General features: G+C 48.8%; 1 pseudogene; it reads left to right on the plus strand.

The window, feature by feature from the left end:
- The first annotated feature begins 865 nt into the window (after nucleotides 1-865).
- LOC118218633 overlaps nucleotides 866-10,196 on the plus strand; it is a 15,124-nt pseudogene continuing 5,793 nt past the window's right edge.

The raw sequence follows: 10,196 nt of genomic DNA on the forward strand, positions 1-10,196 counted from the left end.
TGTATTGTTTATCTTATTTTTCTAAATCTATTTTACCAATTACCCCCACCCTCTTTGAACTTGTCATCGACCTGCCAATTTCTGTTTTTTTTTCTTTCTTTGTGAACGGCCCACGTAATCGTTCTACGTTATTTGAAACGGTATACGCTTATAACCTCGCGCAAAATCCATTCTCTGTCAAATAGGAGCCATGTTCAACCTATTATCGCAGTCTTCGCTAAGCCGTGTTGGCTGTATCTATGCGCCGACCTGTCATTCCTAGCTGATTTACTGTTTAACGTGCAGAACCTGCCTGTCCTGTATTCGCAATACGATTATTTCTCACGCCGTGTTTGGTTTCGAAACGGCTCCATTCTTTCCGTGCCTCGTGCGTACGCGCAGACACCACACTAACTGTTTGGCCACCGTGTTCCTGCTCCAGGACTACTGATCAATGTCCACTGCTACGGCTTGCTTTACACGCCCCCAACCCCCCGTGCCCGCCGCGCCGCGCTACTTGTCCTCTTCCCTGTCGTACGTGCGCGCTCTGCCCCCCTAAAATTCCCGGTCCATTGGCATTCCTTAGTCTATTTTTCAGTGTTGTCCACCTCTCCTGTTCACGGCTTTCATTAAACCAGTCTCTCTCGCTCTCTCCCGCTCTCTCTCTCTCTCACACACACACACACACACACACACACCCCACATACACACACGCACACACACACAAACCCTCCCTCCCCCTTTGCCTCTTGTCCGGCCCCCTGATCTCTCTGTCCATTGGCTTCTCCGGGTCTACTTTTCATGCCCAGCCCCTAATGAGTGTCCATTGGTCTTGCTATTTCCATTCCCTCCTCCCACTCCCCGGCTTTGCCCTGCCTATGTTTTGTATGTCTGTGTCCATCCATCTCCTGACGTTCAAGTTCGCAGGACGTCACGTCCGCACTTGAACTTGCAGCTCAGGGGGGCTTTTTTTTGTGCCATTTTTACATCTCTCTCTTTTCAAAAAAGCCATGACGGCTATCCCGCAATCCGTCGTCTCCGCGCCATCTTTGTATTATTTCTAATTTATTTTGGATGTCAAAGGCATTGATGAAGATATTTTCACTGGAGTCTCCCTTCTAACCCGGCTCTCCCGATGTGAACCGAGCAAAAAGCCACCACCAACCACCATGTCTCGCCGTAAGCAAGGCAAGCCCCAGCACTTAAGCAAACGGGAGTTTTCGCGTAAGTAAAATATTAAAAAAATACCCTTATCCTTACACTTAATTTCCACTAGCACACAAAGCGATTTCTCCAGTACAGAAGAGCGTCAGTAACTGGATTTCTGGGTGACGGTGTAGTGGACATTGGACAGCGCGGATCGTAGTCAAGTGGACTTGCACTGAAAAGCATGGCGAGAATCCTTTTCTCCGAGACATACCTATACGAGTGCCTTTCCCCGCTAAAACTTGACCGAAAAAGTTTTAATTTTCAGCATGCACCCTTTTTTAAACCGGACTATTTTGCAGTAGAAATGTATTGTTAAATGCAAGCGGGCTTCGTGCCCCCGTTGCTTTAGCCACTTGAGGGCATATTGTAAGGTAGGTGATTGTGCTAGCTAGGTATGTGTATACTTTACCACGCTTACATATGGTTGATATATCGAATGGAGGATCCCGCAAGTCTGTGTCTTTACCGCCGCGAGAGGATTTCCCTCCTCGTGCTATTTTTTGGAAGATTTTCAAAAAAGTTGAAGTGGATTTTGATTGGGAAAAATCTCGTGTTCGACTGTTTACAAGCACCGCGTGCGCGGACCTCCACTCAGCGGCAGCTTCGAAAGCGAGGAAATAGAAATATTAATATTCTTATTATTCGACTCGCCGACAAATGTATCCGACGATTGGACTTGAAAAAAATGTAAATGTATATTTGATGCTCTTGAGGGGGGAAAGAAAACATTGTTAGAAACGACTCAAAAACGGTGTGAGTTTTCATAAAGAGGAACAGGAACACGGCGCTGCAATATTTTCTTTTTATTTTTGTACATGCATTTGTGGATCGTTTATATTTTATGTGTTCTTTAAACGGAGACCATAAGGTAAGGCAATCTCTATTCAGTGCGTATATATATATATATAGTATGCGCGCATGCACATACCACAGAGTAGGTATACGTGGTGCATTTCGCTGCTTTAAATCTTTCGCCACTTAAACAGATAAACAGATAGGATTTTTGATAATCTAGCATTTGGTGCTTATTTCGGTGCAATATACATATTATCAAACAGATACACCGTATTATCACTTGACGCCTTAGGCAGAGCGCGTTGGCCTTTTGACTTCGACATTGGTAACTTTAAACACGTTTTATTCAGACATTTATTCCGATATAGCTACTTTCCGAACGGTGCATCGGGTAGCCTGTTAAGACACGGTAAACTTGACGAGAAGTCCGTTTCGCCCGTATTTCATCGTTGCTTGTCGTAAAAGATTGGTCGCCTGCACGTATTGCATTACTTTTCCAGTACGCCTGCTTTTGGGCACATTTCAAATCGCCACATCGTAGCGTATCGCTTCTTCCTATAGTGTTTCTCCACTCCATGTTAAGTTATGTTTGTGTCGGTGCGAAGACGTCTGTGTGTGCTCTACGCGCAGACCTCCGTTTCTTCGGTCCGTCGCTAGGAGGCAGAAGGCGATCATAAACAAAAAATGAACTTGAACCTGATCACTTTCTCCGCCACCTTAATCTACATGTCTTGGCTGTATATTCAGACTATAAGAAGATACGTGGGCTATAATACGCCTTTGTGGCACGTTTATTCACACCATTCGCCCTCTTGGCGTCAAAACTCGTGTTCTTTTCCATTCGAACTTGTTAAATGGATTTGAATTAAACTTCCAACGTATTGTTCCAGTATAGTTTTAAGTGAAAATGTTTATTGCTTTGTTCGATAAACCGGGCTAATCGAAAATGGGGCCGTACCCAGCGACGCAGAACGGCAGCATATGTAATTTCGGTGTGTTGCTTGTTACTTATTCATATTTAGCCACACAAATGACTAGATTGACTTTTTTGTTTTAATTTTAGGCCTTTTCTTTCTTTCTTTTTTTCCCCCCCCGGCCCTATGCATTCATTGATGAAAAATGTTCCGCTTTAAGTACAATGGCTATTGTAGGCCAGTGGACATTCAAATCGTGATGCCGCTTCTGTGGGACTTGTTTTTTGTTTTTCTCTGCCAGTGTTTTTAAAAGCTGCAATTTGTTTTCTGCCTCAAGCATCAAACTTCAATAGGGAACATGACACACACAACAACAACAACAACAACAAAAAATGGTGCTATCTGACATATGGTTTAGTCCGCACGTGCACCAGGGTACTTTATTGTTCAATTTTCCATAGTTCCTTCCGAGACTGGTCAGATTGTTTTACAAACGTAGCCTATTGCTAGGCTATTGAGTGCTGTGTGTAGCTGTGCACATGGTCTCGCTTTTCAACTGCGTTCAGCTTTGTTTTCTTTACAGTCTGCTGGGCCCCGAAAACATACAAACCTACAAACCTGATCCTTTCAAGCAAATGCTTGTAAACTTTGCTATCGTATTTTCTGTGGCAAGGGCTATCAACGACATCTTTACGGATTAATTTACACATGTCCCACAATTTATCTCAAATCAGACTTTTAATGACTCCAGGAGTGTTGTTATTGTTTTTATTTTTTTAGCGAAACAATTGTAACGCATCACCCTTAAGCAATATAAGTGTTCACGTTGGCTTAACCTGTATTATATTGTCAATATGTTTGAATTTAAATGTATTTGGACATTTCCCCTTACGGGTTTTTTATAAATTCGAAAATGTGTGGGGAAAGGTAAAAAAAAAAAAAAAAACGAAAGTCACATGATATTTAAACGAATATATGTTAAATTATGTCCTGGGATCGGATGAGTAATTATTTTAGTCCTACTGCCCGTGATTTTTGTTTCAGTAGAGGCGCATAGAAAATTAGGTTTTGATACAGACAAAAAATTGCAAGACGGAGAATGATTCCATGATGAAGGAAACTATAGATCCATTACAGATGTGTTAAATGAAGAAGCTGTGTGTGATTACAAAATGAAAACAAACAACACACTGTTGTCTGGGACCAGTAGCCTACATGGTGTCATTTTCTGTAAAGCAAGAGAAACGTTCTGGTGAGTGTAGGTGTATTTAAACGTGTATAACACCCCCCCCCCCCACCCCCCCGCAATTCCTGTGTTTGACCTGACACAGAATTTAGGGTGGTACCGGCGGCGGTAATTCATCACGCTATTTCTATGTCCTAGTTCGAGCGCAGATGTCGTGTAGAATTCCTATTTCAAATGTTTTCACGCTGCACGTCTGGGAACTACTCCACTTACACCCATAAATATCTGGTCTGGGCCGGGCTGGAACAAATTTAACCTCGGTTCACGAGATCCCGGCACTTTTTTTTTTATCAAAATGTATTCCAATCAACCCTTAGTCAAATTAAAAATCTATTTTTTGATTCTCTGTGGTTTTAGGTTCATTAAAACGCGAAATTGGCGGCGTAATAAAGAGGGTCAAGCTATTTAATCGTTAGGAAGCTCGCGCAGGATGCCTTCACCTCTGTACGCATCTTTAAAACTTTAAAACACAAGGAGCAGTACAGCCAAGTGCATACTTTTTTGTTCTCTGCTTTTTGCATGGAACTTCACACTACTGTTGGCCATTCTGTCAATCATGTAGGCATTGAACAGAATCCGTGGTCTCACGATTATGAGAGGTCACTCTTGAGAGAACTGTTAGATGTTCAAAAAATGCTAATCCCAGATTCTGCTCTTAAAGCCCCTGAACGCTCGAGACTGCGTTCTGATTTCCGGCTGTGAAAGAGATTATCGAGGAAATAAAAGTCACGTACACCCACACACACACACACACACACACTGGCACGTTCCTGGATTGAACATACACCGTTTCCCAGTTTAGACATGTGTTGGGCACATTTTAAATGGCCTTCCATTTTAAGATCAGGGTAGCCTGGGCGGGAGAGAAGAGGGGAAAAAAAAAATATTTAATGAGGCAGACTGAAAGCAATTTATTTAAATGCCGTCTGATGTGTTCATTTTTACCCCTGAAATGTTTCCTGCCGCCGTCCTACCTCACTGCCATGGTTCTCCCCGCATAATTCTGCCATGTGTGATATTTTATGGATCCTTTTCATGCCGAAATGGAACGTGTAAAGGTTTTTTTTTTTTTGTTTTTTTTGTCGAGTCCCTAAATTCTGTAATCAATTTGTACACTTCTGATATCTTTGTCTGTACTAGAATCAAAGTGAAATGAAGAGTTGAGTTACAGTGCTGATGTTTATCAAAGAGTGCGTATTATATTTGCATCAGATTACTGCTTTAGGTGTAATATTAGATATGTTACTCTGAGAGAAACTGAGATCGGTAGTGTTTTGTGATGTCAACATCCTTTTACCCAACAGATATATTTTTAGTGTGTGTGTGTTTGTGTTTGATTGATCTCTCTTGCATTTATCATGTGTTTTAAATGTCTCAGCACTTTGACTCATATTTAGTGACCACTCCCGCTTCAACAGAATAGCTGTTTATTTCTCTTCAAAGATTTACTTCCTCGTGAAGCACAAAACTTTAATTAAAACTGACATTTTAAATTGATGCTACCAGCTCCTCACCACGTGTGAATCGGATGCCACTGCTTTTGTTCTAAACCAGCAATGATGAAAAACGAAAACCTAGTGTTTTTTAACGTCCTGCAGCTTGTTTTTTTTATACAGACGCTGCCACATACAAATATAGCGCACACAAAAAAAAAAGCACGTCATGTGAATTTTATTTGCTGTTTTTTGAATTTTTTGGCCTTTGGGTATAGACTGTGGAACGTTCCGGTCTCCGATGTTCCGTCTTAACTGTCTGCATCCCTCCCTCCCCCCTCTCTCTCTCTCTCTCCCTCCCTCCCTCCCGTGATGCCCCCCACCCCCCCCTCCCCCTCCAGCCGAGCCCCTGGCGGCCGTTCTCCCGGATGATCAGCCGGAGCGCGGGGCGCTGGCGTCTCCGGGCGGGGCCGGCGGGGACCAGGACCTGCTGACCTGCGGGCAGTGCCAGACGCACTTCCCCCTGGGGCACATCCTGCTGTTCATCGAGCACAAGCGGCGGCGCTGCCACGCCGGGCCGTGCCAGGGCAAGGCCGCCACGGATAGGCCGCCGTCGCCGAGCCCGCCCCCGCTGCCGGGCCGGTGGGGGGGGGGGGCGCCGCCGCGCCGCCGTCCCCGTGGAGGTGGGCGTCCAGGTGACGCCGGAGGACGACGACTGCCTGTCCACGTCCTCGCGGGGGATCTGCCCCAAACAGGAACACGGCACAGGTAAACACGGGGAGGGGGGAGGAGGAGGGGGGAAAAACGAAAACGAAAGGGGTGTGTGTCGCCACAGGTGGGTGGGATGGCGACGGGGAGGGGGAGGGGCCTAGCGAAAGAGGCGCTGAATGTTCTCTCTCCTCTCGAGCCCGCGCGTACGCGTGTGTGTGACGCGTGGGAATCGTGGGCTGGGAGTCGGGCCTGCTCGCCGTCGCGGGCGGGGGGGGGGGGGGGGGTTTGGCGGGGTTTCGGAGAGAGAGGAGCTTGGCGGAACCCCTGGTGTGGCGGAGGGTCCACACGTCTGTCTCTGTTAACGGGACGTAATCGTCAGACGCTGGTTTTATTCGGATGGTCGGACGGACGGACGGGCCAGAGCAGGCCGCAGTTCATCCACTCTGGAACCCGGGGCGAGGGGCTGGTTGCAGGATTTAGGGCTGCTGTTTAGAATTAGAGGAAGCATTTCTGTGTTCTGTTTTCAGTTTTTTTATTATTATTATTATTTAGCTGCAGTTTTTAGTTTTTTACCTCCCAAAAAACTCAGCGCAGTGCCAGTATAATTCTATGCTATTATGTGGCTGTGACTTGACCGGTGGTTTTTGGCCACATATTTACCCTCCTTATATCATCCCACTCTCTGTAGGCCTCTGGTCAAACTCTGCGGCTTAATGTTTCTTTTTTCTTTTTTCTTTTCTTTCTCGGTGCTCATGAAAGTTCTGTGTGGGCAGTGAGAAGTGAGTAACTCTTCCTCAGATTTAACACTGAAAATCAGGACTTGAGGAAAGCTGGACCGGTTTCTTTCGGGGGGGTGTCGCGCGTTGGAAGACGCCGCAGCTGCGTGGGGACCAAGCCACGGGGATGGGGGTTGGTTGGGGGGGGGGGGCGCGGCGCGGCGCTGAAGGGGTTAACTCGGCGTTTCCGTAGCGATCCCAGGCCAGGCTGAGCCCGCCCTCCTCTCCCCACAGTAACCCGACACGGCCCCGCTGGCGGTGTGTGACATCACCCACCTGGAGTTTCGGTGTGCCGTTTGGTGTGATGGAGCAGGTCAGGGGGGATGGGGGGTGGGCGGGGCTGGTTTTAAGGAGTTGATGTGGTAGGAAGGAGCCCCCCCCCCCATCCCCCCCGCCTGTCCGCAGTCGGCCGCAGGTGTGCTGCCTGCGGTGATGCGTCTCGATTCCTTCGTGGTGTCGCGCGACCACATCACATGACCACGGCCTGTCTGTGTGAACGCGAAGCTGCAGATCATCAGTTAGTCCTGCTAAAAAAAATGTTTTTTAAAAACGAAAGAACATAGTAAAAGAGAAGAATGTCATTACGTTCGGTTGTCAAGGGAGATTCATTTATATATCGCAAATACACGCCACTAGTCGTTAGTATTTTTTCTTTGTTATATTTTAATTAAGGGCCTTCCGGGGGGGGGGGGGGGTCCAGGAAACGCTGTGAAGGAACCGAAGGCCCAAATAAACCCGTTTATCACTCCGGCTGTAAACAGCTCGGGATTCCTGGGGCTGAACTTTGACCGGAAGGTAGCCGTGCGCTCCCGTGACTCCAGACCCTGCTGCCCCCCCCCCCCCCCCCGGCGAGTATCGATGGGCTGGGTACGAGCACAGAAAACAATGGGGGGGAGGGAGGGGAGAGGGGGGGTCTTCTGCGGTGTTAAAAGAGGACCTCAGCCGTATTTCAGGGTGTCCCATGTACCGCGGTGTTCCACTGGCGCCGGTCACGTGTGCGCCTCTGTCCGGAGGGCGGGGCTCGCTCGCTCTCTCTCTCTCTCTCTCTCTCTCTCTCTCTCTCTCTCTCTCTCTTAATGACTTTCCCTGCGCTCGAAGGCTCTGTGTTGTGAGTGCGGTCTGCGTACCTGTGGGAGGCTGTTTTTCCCCTGGATGCTCCCCCTGGTTTTTTTTCCCCCCCTCACGCTCGAGTTGGCGTAGGTTATGTCCACGTCCACGCCGCCGCCGTCGCAGGTTAGACCCGCGCGCGGAGAGAGAGAGAGAGCTCTCCGGTGTTTGGGTGCGTCTCCTCGTCGGCGTTGCCCCGCCCCCGCCCCGTCCCGCCCGGCCCCGCGCTCAGACGGGGGGGCATTCTCTGGCCCCCGTTCCAGCTTGGCTGGGTTCCATCCCGTTCCTTTGCCAGTTGGTCCCGGCCGTCGGGTGCTCTCGACCGCCATTTTACAGATGCCTGACGGCTGGGGGGGGGTTCCCCTTGGCCCGAGCGGTCCTGGGGTATTTTCGGCTGGGCCCAGTATCTTATTGCCTTTTTATCTTCACCTACCCTGTTCATTAAACTGTGTCTTTCACCCCGAGCAAAGTGTGCTCCAGTGTTCCTTATTCTGGGCCTGTCCCTGTGAAGTGTCTGAGCAAGGAGTTATTTTTTTAAAACTCTAGTTTGGCCGTCCCGACTCTTGGGCCCCTAGTCCAGCCCTCTTTTATTTCGCTGGCTTGAAAGGCGTTGAGCATCTTCTTTCTTTATCATATTTTTATACATGTTTGTGTCAAACTACGTTAAACTGAAACAGCAGGCACAAGTGTGTGAGTGTGTGAGTGTGTGAGTGTGTGAGTGTGTGAGTGTGTGAGTGTGTGAGTGTGTGTGCGTGCGAGTGTGCGCGCGTGTGTGTGTGTGCGTGCGTGCGTGCGTGCGTGTGTGTGTGTGTGCGTGTGTGCAGGACGGTGGCTGGGTCATAATAAATACAGTCCAGAGTCGGTCGAGTCAGCGCTAGCTTGGCGCGCTCTGGCGCTAGCGGGGGTCGCGCGTCTCTCAGAGACGGCGGGGTGCTCCGCGCGCGAATTACCCGCCGGTCCGTTTGGGCGCGCTCGCCGCCGCGGTGCGTACGCACGGTCTCGCCTCCGTCAGCGGCAGCGGCCCGGCTATTCAGCTCATTTACATCATAATGCGCGCGGGGGTTCGGCTGATAGCGCTGGGTCACTGGCATTATGTGTTTGTGTTGTGCGTTTTTTTGTTTTGTTTTTTTTAAACCAATTTCGTGGGAATGGATCTGACTGTTCTTTGGAGAGAAAAAAAAAAAGACCCAAATAAATTAAAAAAAAAAAAACCCCGCCTGCTTTGGAGGGTTGCGCCGAACGGAGCTGAATTAATCGCGTTAGGAGCGAAGTCCGACGTGGTGTGATGTTTCTTTGCCGCCCGTTGTATAATTATGTACCTCCGTTTGTGTCTAAAATAAACTCGGGGGGGTGCGATGGCGAGGACGCTCGGGCCGTTGGCCCCCGGCTTCGTTTCCCTCGGTCCGCCCGTCTGGTGGGAGGAGCCAGTCGGTCCGCAGGTGGCTCGATTGTTCTGCCAGTTAGCCTGTCGCTGCCGCGGCGGCCATGTTGGTCGGGCGCCAGGTCGCAGTGAATGGAACGCGGGGGTAATTAAATACAGGCTATTACTACTATCGCGGCGATCGCTATTGTCGGCCGCTATTATTATTTTATTATAACGGCGTCTATTACCGTCGTTGTTATTACTGATGTGTCATTATTGGTATTATTATGAATTGTTTTATTTTTTTGTTTTGTTGATAATTATGACTGGCAGTAGAATGTTGAATGGGTCTGAGGGTGACGGGCGTGTGAACTTGGAGGACCCGTGGAGGGGAGCAGGTTCGGACTCTGATGTTCGTATGTGGAGCGGCGGAGGGAGGGGTGATGTAACATCCTATTTGCATATCCAGCGGCTGTGTTTGAAGGAGACGAGAAGCAGTACCTGTCAGGCTGGAATGGAGAGCATGTGCATCCCGCAAACAGACCCCCGTCTGGGGGGGGGGGGGACGAATCCGGGGGCCCTCCTGGAACGCGGGGGTAACAGACTAACCCCTCCCCCCGCAATTTACTTTCACTGCCTTTTTTAACGTGAGCGCCTGAAAGA

The sequence above is a fragment of the Anguilla anguilla genome, chromosome 2 (genome assembly GCF_013347855.1).
Source record: "Anguilla anguilla isolate fAngAng1 chromosome 2, fAngAng1.pri, whole genome shotgun sequence".
NCBI lineage: Eukaryota > Metazoa > Chordata > Actinopteri > Anguilliformes > Anguillidae > Anguilla > Anguilla anguilla.